Genomic DNA, 15,227 nt, shown 5'->3' on the forward strand with positions numbered 1-15,227 from the left:
CCTCCTCCCTCCACCCATTCCTCCTCCTCCTTGAATAGAAAGGGGTGGCGCGAGGGACGCGCGGCGGTACACAGGATGCTTTACATGGTAACTTTTTCCGGAATGGTGTGTGTTTTTTATGGCGGAAAAACGAGCAGTGGTGAGGTGATTGGTGATGTGTGAGCAAAAATGTTGTATGCCATTACAAAAATGTGATTTTATTGATCTGTTTAAAATGTTAAAAATTTCAGTTCATCTTCGTTGAAAAAAACAACAAATATTTTTTGTTTGAGGAAATTCCAGACGAAACGTTCCGTTACTTTACTTTCGCGCCGCTTGTGTACAATGGGGCTCGTAGCAACCCCTCCGCTCCTCCCGACCCCCGCTAGAGTGCGCCCAAATAGTGCAGCATTCGCGTGTGTCGAAAAGTGACCGGAGTGCGGAGGGAGGGCTCTGGGGCCTTGTAACCGGCTCTAGCGCCATCCCGTGAAGAGCATAAAGACTGCCTTCCGAGCTATTGTCCCCCGTACTGGACCGGGACCAGGACGGCCATAGGGGCGGCCAGAGCGGGGGACCCATGTCCTCCTCCCCTACACACGAGTGCGTGTCACGCTGTATAAAAGTGCATAACGCGTCCAAATAATTGCACAGAACGCGACAGAGGGAGAAGGTGAACGTTTTTACCAAAAAACGTTTTTTAAGTTTCGTGTGTAGTGTGCATGCAGTGTGTACTGTGAATGTTTTCCTGCCACTTCTCCACCTCTCTCTTTCTCTCTCTTGCTCGCTCTCGCCTACCCCACCACCCCCGGCAGCACCCTCCCCGCGGGTGCCGCGCCGCGCACTCCGCCCGGGGCGCTGGGCCGCGCCAGGTCCTGGTGATTGTCTAGTATCGGCGAGCGCGGGGGTTGCCCCTGGGCGCCACGAAGCCAAACACCAAGGTCAACAGTCGTAGCGCCAAAGGGGTTTCCCACGCGGCACACTGTGCTTAGACAAATTATCATTACAGTTTGTTTGATTTTTTTGCATCACTATTTTAGCCATCTTTTAAAATGTATTTTTTTAAAAATTGGTGGCATCGTGTTGACTGGCCGAAAAAATATTACGTACACAACACAAACACACGCCACTCGTTTTGCTTTCACTGTCCTAAAGTGCGTGCATGGTGGGCGAGCGAGAGGGCTTGTTTATTGCGGGGGATATATATGTTTCGCCCCATCGGCATTCCATTCCCACGCGGGGGGTACGTGCGTCCCTGTGTGTGTGTGCGTGTGTGTAGTCGGCACACGCAGGTGCGTGTGTGTGAGTGGTGTAATGGAGCTAGCCTAGAGCAGCCGCGCCCACTTGGACGAGCGAACACGTTATTTTCGGCCGCGGAGAGAAGCAATAGGACCCGCCGCCGCGCACGTTGGACCATTGAGCAGCAGCAGCAGCAGCAGACTTGACGGCCGCGACCGGAAGTCACGACGTCAGAAAGGGAAGGCATAAAGGTATGGGGAGCAAGAGTATGATTGTTGCCATGATAGTTGTGCGGCAGTGTCTCGAGGGGGGAAGGGGGGGGGAGATGTGTGAAAGGTACCGCGGCGCGATAATTGCAGCTCCAGCAGGGGCGGGCCCGGAGGGGGGAGGGGCCGCACGCTGTGACCTCATTAACCTGGGTGCGTCTGGGAAAAATAAGAATATCCATGTTGTGTGTCGCAGTCACCTCTGCGGAGTACATCTTTAGTGTATTCGCACATCATTTTGCCATCATATATACGCACCACGCGTTCAGTTTCGCGCCACCTTCAAGCTTCGCGGGTCGGTGTACTTTGTACCTAACGAACAAGGTGCGAGTGAGAAGATGTAATGCGTCCAGAGAGGGGGGAGACAGAGACAGCGAGATCATGTAGACGGCGACCTGGGCGTGCAATCAAAAGGTCACCAGCAGCACAACCACAATGGATGTCAGACTTTTGGTTTTGTCTCGCCGGGAGCGCGCGCTTTCAAAGAGAGCGGAGGAGTGGCTGCGAAGAAGTCTCCCTCAAGGTGACTTGACGTGTGTATGTGAGTGTGTGTGGCTGTGTGTGCATGCGCAAGTCTGTGTGTTCCATAAGAGTGTTCGTGATGCAGCACCCTCCCCTTTCTCTTCGTAGAAGCTCCTCCGTACTCGCCATACTCCCTATTATCCATTTCACTTTGGACGTTTTGGGGTGCTTCGACAATGATTACGCCTTCGTGCTTGAACCACATTCAACGGCGCAGGTTCTGCTCCGCTTCCGCGGTGGTAAATCAGTCTGTCGGTCATTATGGCCCTCTCGCCCGGCTTGCGTTTTACGCGATCTATACAAAATGAATACGTGATCAAAGCGACAGCGAGCTTTTGCACGTTTGTGCTGCTGCGTCGGCCATCTCCCATGCCTCTTTTTTCCCACAGCCTCCCTACCCCCCAAAGAGGGAAGGAAATGGAATAAAACGATAAAATTCTAGGATTGGCTCAATCCTTTCCTCGTTAAAATAAGCATGTTTCAGAGGGAAATCGAGGTGAACAATTCAGGGTCTATTCCTCTGTCCCGGAAAGGGTTGGCGCTCCACCGGCTCGCCGCTCCTCTCCCGTCCCCTAGGGTCTCCAGCAACCCCTCGCGATCCTTCGCAACTGTATATGAGGGACCGCAAATTTTTCGCTTTTAGTCTAAAAAAATACAACCCTTGCGAGGTGACAAGGTGACATCCTCATCTCTGATTGTGGGATGCTATGCGGTCCAGACGCAGGTCTCTGCCAACCCTTTTGCTCTTCCCGGTCAGGGGTTGCGCTGTAGGAAGAGGGCACCGTAAAGGAGTGCAGAGAATGAGAGAGACATCTGGAGAGAGGGAGGAAAAGGAAGGCTTTTGTGGTGACTTTTGTGGTGCAGTGAGGCTCATCGCTGCAGTCTATTAATTTGGATTGAGTGGGGCGGGAGGAGCGTCAATCTTATTCCAGTTCCCACGACGAGAGGCACGATGTTTTTTCTCTCCTTTTTTCCCTCATTCTCTCTCATTGATTTGGCATTCCCGATGTGGACAAGATTTTGTGTAGAGTAGATCACTACAAACTTTGAATTTTTTGTACCAGAGAGAAAGGAAGGACACAACGATGCACTCCTACTTTGGCGTACACGCCTGAAGGATTGCAGTAAAATTTTAGTGGATTGCAGCCAAGATATGACAAGATTGCCGGCAGTACTTAAGCCAGATTCCGACTGGGTTGTGATTATTATTATTGCATGATTTCAGGTAAACTTTCAGGGATATTCTGCATAATTGCATTCAAATTACGGACGACTAAAGGGTTTGTGGAAACATAATTGGACGAGTTGCGCTGCGATCCCTCTTGGGGAAATGACCCATCCGAGTTGTTGTCGATCGCTTTCTCCCTCGTTCTCCCGCTCAGCTATTTTCTTCCGCCACGCCGCGCAGCCTCGGGGGCGAGGCAGTTATTGCAGCAGTGTTTGATCGAATAGTCGAAAAATCGCGTGGAGCGGTGGGCCCAGCGCAGCCTCTTGTTAATCGTCTTTATTCCGGAGCTCCCGCGAGAGACGGCTGCTTCCTGTGGAGCGACTCCGCGCATCGCGCCTTCCTCCTCGGCTCGCCCCGCCCGCCCCGCCCCTCCAGAGGGACACCTGGCCTCGCGGTGTAAAAGTGGAGCGCTGAGCGAGGGGATGGATGGAGCATGCCAAAGCAGGACCAGCTCGTTATGGGCTGAGTTATCATTACTCGAACGAGATGGGCTTTTGATGGGGTGTTCGAGAACAAGTTTGGCATGTTATTGAACCTCTCTCTATACATCAGTGGAAAGTAATGCTAGTAACGTTCTTACTGGAAAAACTAAGGCAGGAAGTACACGGTAAAAAGAATTTCTTGAAATCCCAGGAAATTTCTGGGATTTCAAGGGCGGGTGAGTAATTTCAAGATTGGCCCTTGAAATCCCAGACTCTGTCCTGAAAACCGTAGCTTCCAAGGGAAATCCTTCAAATTTTCGTTTGGTATTCAAGGGTGTTCCTTGAAGTACCCAGATCCTGCTTCAAGAAAAACCCTTGAATACCAGACAAAAATTCCAATGATTTCCCTTGGATGGTACGAGTTTCAAGACAGTCTGGTATTTCAAGGGCCAATCTTGAAATTATCCACACGACCTTGAAATCCAAGACGTTTCCTCGGATTTCAAGACATTCTTTTTACGTGTAGTGCCCTTTAAAGGTGCTAAATATTGGTGCCTTTATAAAAGCTCCAAAGTGTCAACCACTAAAGTCAATAACACTCCAATATTGGTGTTGATTCATACCTTTGTTTCTTCCAGGGCAGACGTGGATAATTTTTTCTTTCGATAAAGAGACATGATGTCACTGGTGCATCGGAGTTCATCCGGACACACATTTAGCCGGAGGCCGCCCCCCTGCCGAGGACCGCTTTGGGCGGATGGCACAACACGTTACCTCTCAGCCTTTTGTGTGCGCCAGGCCCCCCGCGAGTGCATTGCCACTGCCGTCACTGGCTGCTCCAGCGATGATGTCTCGAACGACATTCTTCTTTTTTTGCAAGCTCCTCCTCCCACCGAGCGAGTTATTTGCGCAATTTTGTCTGCTACCTTTATTCGTCCGATTTTCGTCACGCACACTTCGCGTATGCTACACACACGCATTATGTATGGACGCTCCGAAATTAGATTACGGGGAGTGATGTTGTGTTTCCAACAGCGGCTGCCGCTTGACGTAACCGTCGGTCCAGGAGCTCGATAACGTTGTCGCCCGGGTCGGGTGGGCCGCGGAGCGAGCCTCCCCGCCCGCCGAGCCGTGAACGCACCTCGAGTACTTTTTCACGAAATTAAGATACGGCAGCGTAATTCGACAAGTGCCGCGAGCCGCACCTTTCTCTCTCTCTCTCTCTCTCTCTCTCTCTCTCTCTCTCTCTCTCTCTCTCTCTCTCACGGGCTGTTTTTGTTTCATTCATTGCACGCTGCTTTTGTTTGCCATACTGTTTCTGCCACGCCGGCCGTATTTTGCCCGTTGAGCTGTAATGTGATATAATTGAGAGCAGAGAAGGCATAATGGATTGCTGCTGCTGCTGCTCAGCCGTCTGACTCCATCGAACCGTCCTGATTTAGAAGTTCTTGTTGTTTTTTCTGGTTTCTATGTTGGAAAGAATGGGAAGGTACCTGTCAGAGCCGGAAAACGGGAAAGTGAATTTTCGCGCGCGATTTCTGTACTCTGAAAACTTCAGTGTCGTACAACAGTGTCACACCATGAAACTGGAGCACAATCAGTACTCGGCACGGGTTTGCAGAGTGAGAACTAACCATGCTCTAGTTATCATCGTCAGGTAAAAGTCAAATTGTTCCACTTATGCGTCCAATAAATTAACGCGTATTTTTTATTCTTCTGTCTTTTCTCTCTTCTCAAAGAAATAATGAAAACTGACTCCTGACTGTGCCGGTGACTGTGAGGGCACGGCCTCTTTGTCCTTGCTCAGCGCGCCTGGCTGGCTCTGGATGCGCGCGTAATGCGCGCAGGCCCGTTATTGTACGTACGTACGACTGTATCGGCGTGAACGGGGCGGACCAGCCATTGAAATGATCTGTTTGGCCGCGGGCGAGAGGGGCGGCGGCGGCTGGCGGCGCGGGGAGCTGTTGGACGGTGCGGGGAGTTGGACGACGCTCAGCTCAGCAGAGCGATGGTGAAGTCGTGAAGCAAAATGTGGAGTGCGGTACTCTAGAGTACAGCTGTACCGAGTGTGGGGGAGGTGGGTCGGGCTTGGGTCTTGGGGAGGCTGCTCCTAGACTTCTGCTGGCGTGAGTGAGTACATCCTCCCCTGCTTTGCCCACCCCGCGAGGCGGTACGTTGCGTTTTGTAGTTTGATTTCGTGAAGACGTTTGTCGGTGAATGGGAGCAGGCGCGGCGGTGGAGAGGAGAGGACCAGTTCTTGTGGCGGCACGCTGCTGCTGCTGCTGCTGCTGCTCCACATCAGCTGATGATGATGCACCCCAACAACGCCCCGCCCTCGTGGCCCCGCCCCCGTGACATGACAGCACCGCGGCGCGGCTCCTTGGCGCGAGCGCGCGCTCTCTCGCCGGCTAGAAGAAGAGCCTTGCCTTGCGCGCGCGCGCCCGCCCTCGCCGTCGGGCACGTGGCTCACCGGAAACAGCTGTCCTCGTTGCGTCGCGCCCCTTGAGCGGGACAGAGACGGAAGACGCTGACGACATGGTGTTGTCTTTTGTTGTTGTTTGTGCCGACCGCAACAGCAGCGCGCGCGGCGCGTCTCGCGTTGCACGACGCTGCAGCAATGGGGGTGGGCGGCCCTCGCGCTTGCACTCCCGCGCGTTGCGCGTTGGTTTAAATGCCCCCCTCCCCCTTTTACCTTTCGCGCGTTTAAAAGTCCTCGTCGAGTAGCCCAGCCGGCCGGCCGGTCGGTGAGGCGCGGCGGCCGTTACGCGCGTGCGAGATAAAGACCGGAAGCGCGGTGGAATCTCGACGTTCTTTGACGTCTATCATCAAGGAGAGCAGAGCGGCAGCAGCAGCAGCGCACCGCGACTCCTCCGCCGATCAGCTGTTTCGATCTGCCGCGCGCACTTTGGATTCTTTGATAAGGTCATTTAACTTGAGGCATTTTTAACTTATTTTTCTGTTGCGTTTTAAGAAGTGTATTATTGTTATAACTGTAAAATTCAAAAACAATAAGTCTTATTTATTTTTTTGATTTTTCAAAAATATTATCGCTCCTTGTTAGCAAGCAGAACATCGCGCCTCGCTCTCGCTCCCGCGCACTCCGCCGCTCCTAAGATGCAGAGCATGGAGAGCGCCGCGCTCCTCCCGCCTCGCCTCCCGTGACGCGCCGCGTGACGCCCGAGCCATCTCATTGTGTGGAGGCCTCCGCGGAGGCCTCGACGGCGGCACCACACGGCGAGGGCGAAGGTGGTGGTGGAAGTCATCGCCGGGCTGCTGCTCCCCGTGAGAAGACCTTTGGAGCGCTCGATCATCCCCCGCCTGGATGCATACCGCTGCTGCTGCTGCTGCTGGACCGTTGAGGAGCGCCGGGCTCTAGGCGATGCACGGAAATTAGGCGTTGGATTCGGAAGGGGAAATTAGGCCAGGAGTTGGAGGAGTTAGGAAAGGGGGGAGGGAGGGCGCGTGAGGTCCGCGGGGACGGACACGGTAATAATTACATGACAAGCGCAGAGGAGACCCTCGCCCCGCCACGCCACGCCACGCCCCGCCACCACCGAGGCGCGAAAGCTCGCTGTGTTGCCTCCCACACATCGGCGCGGCCTTAAAGTCGCCGAGTTCGCGGCCAATGTGAAACACGCCGCCCGCGGCGGAGAGAGAGAGAGGCAGGGAGAGAGAGAGAGAGAGGTTGTGTGAAAGAGGTGGTCTTTGGTGAGGGAGGAGGAGGAGCGCGGCTAGGGTGCGGCGAGGGTGCGGGCTCCGCGGGGGCGAGGGTGGCAAAAGGCGAGTGTCAGCCCAACCTCGGCCGTCGCCTCGGAGCGCCCGCGCCGCGCCCTCTCTCTCTCCCGACTGCGCGACTCTGTCGAAAAGCCCTTCCCCCGCCCTCCCCTCCCCGAGACCCCCCGCGGCTCCCGGTGACGGCAGTGTAATGAGATGTTTTGTAGCGAATCCTTGGCGTCGTCGTCGGCTCCTCTTGTTCTGCAAGCAGGGGGGTGCCACGCCAGGCAGGTGGCTGGGACACGCCGCAACGCCGCACTGACGTCGTCGTCCTGCAGGATTCAACTATTGAACCGACGAGGCAGCCGGGGACGCGAGGAGGGCGTCAAAGCCAAGGATGAGGTCGCCGATGATCACGTTTTAGATTCCTAACTACAGTTTTTCTCAATTACCTGCCATACTTCGCCAACTCGCAAAGAGACAGCTATACTGCTATATATGACCTCTACTAATTTACCAACACGGAGCACTTCAGTTTTCGTATAGTTGCTTTTGTTGTTTTCTTCTGTGATGTATAAAACTTCTCCGTTCTTTTTATTTTACGCTCCCGACTCTCTGAAGAGTGTGTTGCTGGGAAGTAGGCGGAAAAGCAGGAAGAGAAGAAGAAAATTTCATTAAACCGCGTGCCAAAGGGCTGCGTCCGGAACAACCGCGAGCGGCAAAGACCTCGGCCCAGGCACATCAACCCCGCGAGGACGCAGTTGCGAAAGACTGGAGTCTTTAGGACGCAGCCCTCCTTTGGCGTCGCGAGTCAGGTAAAGACAGGAGGCCGAAGAGAGAGAGAGAGAGAGAGAGATAGAGAGAGAGAGAGAGAGAGAGAGAGCCGCTGTAGAAAACTGGCGTTTGATTACTTTTCATTTATTCCCCCCCCCTTATTGTCGGCACCAACAAATTTGTTCAGCATGGAGTAAAATACCTGGTGTCTGATTCGCCCCGTCCACTCTTGTTATACTGCACTTTTCCTTGTAAAGGAGCCAAACGTAGCGTCTATTTCATGATAATTGGAAAGTGGAGACATGAATAGTTACCCTCGCCTTGTACTGCTTCAGGCGCGCCTCTTTTCCGCGTAAACAGACTAACAGTTCCAGGAATCGCAAACGGTTTTCAATTACCGCCTACCTCTGACCTGAGTTGAGACCTGAGGTGAGGGTCTTCCCCTCAAGGAAGTCTTGGCGCTCTCGACAACCTTGTCTTATTCCTCCTCAGAGCCCGTAGAATTTCTCATTCTCATACTCCCGCTCTCCGGGACTCACACGCTCACCCCTGCCGCCACCGCACCCTCGCCCCACACAGCGGCCCTTAAGTAATACTCCCCCTCCCCTCAACTGTCCTGCCCTCCTCCCTCTCTCCCCACTCCGCTCCGTACGCCCCTCGCCTGCTGCCCACCCCACTTGGCGAGCGCACACGGAATCCGTTTGCGCTTGACTTGTGATGAACGGGATCCGTTTACCAACCACTTTTCTGCCAGCCCAGTGCTTTCTTTTCAATTTTGAGAGTTTTGCTTTCCTCTGTCTCGCTCTGATCTCACCTCCTCCCGCTATTCCACTTTCCCTCTCCTCCCTAATTTTCCTCCTAATTCGCCTCCTTTTCGCTTTCTTCCGTCATTTTGTCTAGGAGCTTATCCATGCATCCTTTTTATTTGTGTGGTTTTGGTTTTCTTTCACGCTCACGCATAGTCCACATCATAGATTTGTTTGACTACATGACAGAAATATTATTTTTAGACAGTCCCTTGTGGTCGGTCTCTACCCGAAGGTAAAAGTTTCCAGTTTTCATAAAGATAGCCGATTAACGTTCCAGTTATGATAAGCCGATTGCGGCCGATTGATGATTTTGATAAAGATAGCCGATTAACGTTCCAGTTTTTTAGAATAAAAATTAGTTTGCGACGCAATGTTTGTGCAGTATACTTTCCGACTGGACGTGGCGATAAGGACAGTGTCGTGAAGTCGCGCGGCCGGCCGGGCAGAACACGAAATAATGTCCCCCTCCCCTTCTATTAGCGTAATTATACGATGAAGCAGCGGCGTTCAAAAAGGTGGGGGAGCTACCCCCCCCCCCTTATGCCTTCCCACGCCAAGTCCTTGATGGTAGTCGAAGAACGACGACGGTACGGTACGAGCAAAAGGGGATGAAGGGGGGGGAGGGGGGGGGATACTCGGGGGCGAAGGGGAGGCGCTCGGGAAGGAGGGGTCTGCTGACATGAAATTGCAGGGGGTTGGAGAGGGGGCGCTACTGCTGCTACCCCCTCTTCCCTGTGCCTCGTCCCTGTCGACACAAGCCCGGCGCGTAACTGATAGTGTGCAGAGAAGGGGCCCGCGTAAGATTACTGTTCGTTCATCCCGCATGGCCGACACGCCCTCCTCCAGGCACAGTTACTCAGCAGCCCGTCTTTATCGAATTGTTTCGCAAGTCTTTAAAATCTACCAAGACCGACGACAGACTTTGTGTGTAATCAAAATGTTTGACGATTAATGCAAAGGCGCCAACTTTGTCGCGCATCTGTAATTTGCCGCACGCGTTTGTGCGACTCGTGCGAATGACAAGCTCGGTCCAAACACATACCGCGGAGGAGAACGGGGAAACGCCTCGCGGGCGCATACCACCCGCCACGCCCCGCACCACCCCCACAGAGCCTCTGTCAGGAGGGCGAACAGGGTAATTTTGTGCCAGGGCTTGTTGCTCTCGCCGCGCTGCAACCCCTGCTCCCACCCCCTCTCCCCCTTGACCCCTTCCCTTCTTACATCCCTGACACACAGAGTAGCGCCGAGTATACCGGAAGCTGCGTGTGCGTACAGATTATTTGTCGTGCGAGGCTTTTCCGTGCCCTCTGCTTTTTCTCTTTTTTTCGACTACACAGACACGGACGGTGGTTAGACGCGGGGGCGCACGGGCCTGAGCAAAGCCGTCTCAGACTAGGGGGTTGCGCTGCAGCGCGAGGACTCAAGCTGGCGCTGCGTAAGGTGCCCCACTTTCTAAAAGGAGGGAGGGGGGGTGCGCGTGGTGGTTACGGCGGGGGTTATTTAAACCGTCGCACGAGGTCGCGGTCAGCTGGATCACCTGCTCACCCCGCCCGGCCCAGCGGAGCAGCCCTTTTTTCCACATTTACGTAATCTGCGACTAATGATACAATATTAACGAATTCCGAGATAACGGGCGCGGTGCGGGCCTGCTCTCATTTCCCTACCAGATAAGTCGCGGGCGAGCCCTTGCGCGGCGTGGCATAGCGCGGCGTGGCGCGGCAGCGACGTGCGTGTGTCGCACGCAGGGTGCGTGTCTCACGTCGCGCCGGTCAGCGTGTCCAGCGCGCCCCCTCAAGTCCTCGCGTCGCGCTCGGTCACAGGAGGGCGCTTAATAACACTTCGCTGGAAAAAAAAATTATCTACTAAAAGGTCGTGGGAAAGTGGGAAAATTGTCACGTATGGGGATACTTCCTAAAGGGGTCCTTTGGCTTTGGGTCATTAGTTGCTTGAAAATGACGCCGACCTTTGCGACGAGAACCCGAGGTGGTGGTAGATGGCTGTAAAAGACAAAGAATAGCACAGGGGCTCCAATAAGTCACAACTTTTCCAGAAAAAATACATTTTCTAATTTATTTTTAATTTTTCAGTTTTTTTTTCTCTGTTACCTGTCCTGGTGATGTACACTCTTGCTGGTCGTCTTTCGCGTGCCTGTGCCCCCCGATTACAGCGGCCCGGGGTAAAGTAAATGCGTTTCGCCGGATTTTACCATAATACGAGGCATTCGCTGCGTGGCTGGCCAGCCGGCCGGGCACAGATTTTAAAGGGGCGATTGCATCGAGGGCGCGACGGGCCGCCGGGCGCCGCGACCCGCGACCCGCGACCGCCGCACCACCACCAGCTCCCGCCGCCACGCCGCGCCACGACGCGCTCGAGATTTTAAGCGGTGATTAAACTATTATGGGGGTAGTCATAAGAGAGCGGTGTTGGAAGTCGCCACGGTGGGTGAAGGGGAGCGGCGCGAACAGGCCGGGGCCGGGGGGTTGGCGCCACGGGGGAAGACCCTCCCGCACACTAGCGGCTCATATTGGCCAGGATCGACGGCCTCCTTGACGGCGGCCTCGACGTCGAGGTCGACGCTGGCGGCGGTCGTTACCCCGCGACCGGCGTGGGGGCCTGACCGTATGGGCAGTCCTGAGCACGCGTGCCCACGCCCCCGCCATGCCCTCCGCCCCCGCCCCGCCCCCGCGCGGAAACCGGGATTCGGAAGTAACACAGGATTTGGCCGTCTTACCAGTGCATCTGCATCGCGCATGACTCAAGGAGTGCAATGCAGTGCCGTTGGATGCCAAGGTCAAAGGATATCCGGCGGGGCACGGCGCGCGTCTGGCCTGGCGGCTCCGCCGCCTCCCTCCCTGCCGCTCTCCCCCTCATTTCATTCTTTTTCGGTCGCGGAAACACCGGGCCGACCGGGCATCGAACCGGCCGCGAAGGAGGCAAAGGGGAGGGGGGCGCTTCCAGCAGCTGCTTGCAGCTGACTGCAGCTGAAGCCAGGGGGGAGTTGGCAGGGGAGCTCCTTGCCCTCCGCCGAGGCGGACCGCACCGACGTCTGCGTCCTGGCCTCCAGCCTTTAGACGAACGGGACGAGTCCAAAAGTCCGCCCGGCCGCAGGGCGGAGGGCGAGGCGAGGCGAGGGCCCCTTTCTTCGGCTCGCCCGCCGCCCCCGCCGCCCCGCGATGCGACGACGGCGGGGTGGCCTGAGGTAAGGGCGCGGGGGTGCCCCCTCCGGGAGGGGTAGAGGTGCCCCTCTTCAGCCCCCGCGACCGCGGCGGCGCTCGGGCCCGGCTCGGCTGCACGCTCGGGCCTGGCTCGGCTCGGCTCGGGCCGGCTCGGCTCGCTCGCGCACCCCCTCCCCGGCCCCGGGGGCGGGCCCTAGCGGCTCCGACGGCACGGATTGCGGCCGAGGCTCCTCCCATCCGCCCCCCACCACTCGGCCGGCACCAGTCGGAGGCGGGGAGCAGCGGGGAGCTCTGCCGAGGCGCAGGACCAGGACATGATAGAGCAGAGACAGGACAGCGCTCCGCCGTGCAGCACGCGGACCGAGCGAGCACCGCATCCTCGCTGTGTCTGCGTGCGTCAGTGTGTGTGTGTGTGTGTCATCAGTGTCGGCGTGTGCGTGTGACAGTGACAGTGAGAGTGTCGGTGCGCCCGTGCGGTGGATCGGTTCAACGCGTCGAGTGAAAACTTGTGTGTGACTCCTGTCATGGAGACAACCTCATCCGCCCATAGGACTTAAAGGACATAGTGGCGCCCACAGAGACATGCCGAGGACCTCGCCAAGGACGTATTACCGGTAAGGGCGCAACTGCCATCCCTCTGGGACTATCTATCTATTTGGAACTTCCCAATTCCCCCTTTATGTCAACCACGCGTTTTACTGTCAGTTGGAAACAACGTATAGTAGTACGATCTGCCTGGTGTGTGTCACGTGTCATCTTCAATTTCATATGGAGGCAACGATGGTTGATTCCATAAATAGACAGAAAAATATAATCAGCATGTCGTGAGCGGCGTTTTGAAGGATGGCCGAGTCCAGGAGGGAGGATGGTTCGACGTCCTCGCCGCGGCAGGGCGCAGCTCACTGGCGCTCGGCCACCCGCGCATTGAAGGCTCCGCCGCAAAGTGTTTTTCCTTATTTCCATTTTGCCGTGATCTGCTGCTCCCCTCAAAGAATGTCACCTTCGGTGACGCCTGACAGCAGCAGCCGTAGGTGATGATGTGACTTTGGCCGCTGGTGGAGATTAGCCGCCGTGTGACGTGTCCACCGCGGGGCCTAACGTCCGGTAGGGGGTCGGGTTGTGGCATCCGTTGGCACGCGCCGGCCGCGGAGACAAGGATGTGTGTGTGTGTGTGTGCTTGTGTGTGTTTGCCTTCCGGGATTAGCAGGCAGGTCAAACGCGCCGCCTTTTGTTTTCTCGTATTAGGTGAAGGTGTGTGTGTATGTGTGTGTGTACATGTGAGCGTGTCCTGAGCAGGTAGGAGGAGGTTGAAGTTTGTGCAACCCCCTTAGTGCTGCGACATTATGATGTTGTTCTCTCATACTAATCTCGCTATAAACATAAGAATTTGGATAACCTCTAATGTTTTAGAAAATTAACGAAAAAATAATCATTACACCGAGGACACGCGGTCTTAACAGACCCCAAATCGGCCGAATCACGTGTAAGTTACTTCGTACGCATTGTAGCCCGGCGGGCGAGTATAGGCAACCCGCCCGCACCTCTGCATTCAGGTACAGTCTACCTTGGGAGAGTACGGCGCAGGCCTACCGCCCTCCTGTGCCCCGGCACGGTCTGCGGCAGCCGTTTCCGTTTGTGTGTTTATACCTTTTACCCTCTCGGGCGCGATTTTCCCGCGCTGATGATCGAAAGTCGTTTGCGGAGCGTCATCAGCGCCCGTCGAGGGGCCGGCCGGTCCCCTAACGAGCCCTAACGCCCGAATCGTAACATCGTTAGCCCAGCGTTAGCCGGCCATGTGTTTGGGCACGCGAGGAGGTGCGTGGCGGCGCGCTCCTCGGCCTCCTTGGGGCGGGGTGTCGCAGTCCGCTACCCTTGATCTGAAACACAGGCTGCGGTTGCGGTGCTGCGACACTGTTCGGCGGCGCCGCCGAGAAAATGCAATGCAATCTCCACTCCCAAATAAATTTCCCTGAAGACTACTGTGTCCGTGTGTCCGTATTGAAAATTTTAATTTTCCAAAGAAATATTTTCAGAAACTGCCCTCAAACATTGTTACCAGATTTATAAATTTTACGGACTAAATAATTATCAATCAATCAATTTTTATTTCTGGAAAAATGATAGAAAAATATTTTTTTTTTTTTCTAGAAAGTTCCGTTTTTTTCTTCGAAATTTGCCGATTTTTGAATTCCTTGTCGGGCTCGCCCGCCGCGCGCTTCTGTTTAGCCTACCCCGACCAGTTGTTGTTGATGTTGGTTGTTTCCAGAAGGCGTATCGGCCGGGCCACGCCGCGCTACGCCACCGCCGCCGCGACCGCCGCGACAACCACCCAGGTGATGACGAAATGTTGCAATCGAGTTAACGGTCTAATGAAGGGCTCCGCCGGGCTTGGCCCGGGCCAACGAGCGCGGCCCTCGAGAGGCAAACATAAGCGAGGAGGGGTGAAATGACAGCGTACGCAGCCAAATGATTGCGAAGTCCGCGCGTTTTCCACAGTCGTCGTCGTGGTTTGTCAACGCATGACCTGGCCTGACGGAGGCCGCGGCGGTGGCACCAAAGGGTGTGGATGGGATTAAGATCCTCCTACGGGAGGAAACTGACGCTTCGCGCCCGTACGCCGGTCGGTTCGGCCCTTCGAAAAAGTAGGTCGAGATAGTGCATCCCTCGACGGGGCGGGTTGTTTCGTAGAAAGGCGGCTAGACGAGCGGCAGAGGGAGGGCCGAGCGGCGGGAGCGGCGGACCCAGGTAGGCGAGGCAACACAATGTCGCTCTTTGATTCCCCCTGATAAACTCGTCGTACATGTTTGCGGATCAATATTTGTCTTCCCTTTGAGCCCCCGCCGCGCCCTCTGGCTGGAGACTGGAGAGGGTTGTTTTCCGCCCCAATCTCCTCCCTCTCGGTTGTGGATGTCGCGGAAGAGGTGTGCGCGAAAGTGCTGTGCTCTAGCGGGTGCTCTAGGCGCCGCTAGGGCTGACTTGCCCCTGTGCTCGTGCCAGGCCTCGCGCTACGACCCCCCTTTTGCCACCCCTCCACCCCCACCCCCTGCGAACGCCACTTTCCGTTGTGCCCACTCTCTCCTTGTTTTCTCCAGCCCCTACCC

General features: G+C 55.6%; 1 protein-coding gene across 4 annotated transcripts in view; it reads left to right on the top strand.

Annotated features, from left to right (window-relative positions):
* LOC113211004 (transcription factor hamlet-like) overlaps nt 1–15,227 on the top strand; it is a 156,623-nt gene that overhangs the window by 79,851 nt on the left and 61,545 nt on the right. Inside the window, exons 1-2 of one of the 4 annotated variants that reach the window (XM_052265776.1) lie at nt 12,421–12,740; nt 14,393–14,459. The exons of 1 other annotated variant lie outside the window; for it this stretch is intronic. The gene's annotated coding sequence lies outside the window, so the exon portion shown is untranslated. Of the gene's footprint in view, nt 1–12,420; nt 12,741–14,392; nt 14,460–15,227 lie in introns of those variants that run through there. 2 more of the 4 variants (XM_052265775.1, XM_052265778.1) reach the window with 2 other exon arrangements.

Source organism: Frankliniella occidentalis, unplaced genomic scaffold, assembly GCF_000697945.3.
Source record: "Frankliniella occidentalis isolate FOCC.00 unplaced genomic scaffold, Focc_3.1 Scaffold30, whole genome shotgun sequence".
Lineage (NCBI taxonomy): Eukaryota > Metazoa > Arthropoda > Insecta > Thysanoptera > Thripidae > Frankliniella > Frankliniella occidentalis.